This window comes from Anneissia japonica, unplaced genomic scaffold (genome assembly GCF_011630105.1).
Source record: "Anneissia japonica isolate Jap-2015-1 unplaced genomic scaffold, ASM1163010v1 scaffold287710_len209622_cov133, whole genome shotgun sequence".
NCBI lineage: Eukaryota > Metazoa > Echinodermata > Crinoidea > Comatulida > Comatulidae > Anneissia > Anneissia japonica.
In genome coordinates, this window is record NW_022742733.1 from 21791 (window position 1) to 22009 (window position 219).

Consider the following 219-nt stretch of genomic DNA (forward strand, 5'->3'; position numbering starts at 1 on the left):
CAATCCGTACATTGTATTACACAATGGTGAAGCTCGAAAGAATATATTTGTGCGAATATATGCAAGTGAGTTCCTTTTTCCTTTGTCTCAAACGTGAGAGAAACAAATAATACTACTAATAAATATATATATATATATATATATATATATATATATAAAAAAAAAAATATATGTGAAAAAATAAATAATATTTTTTTAGTGTGTGTGTATATATATTAT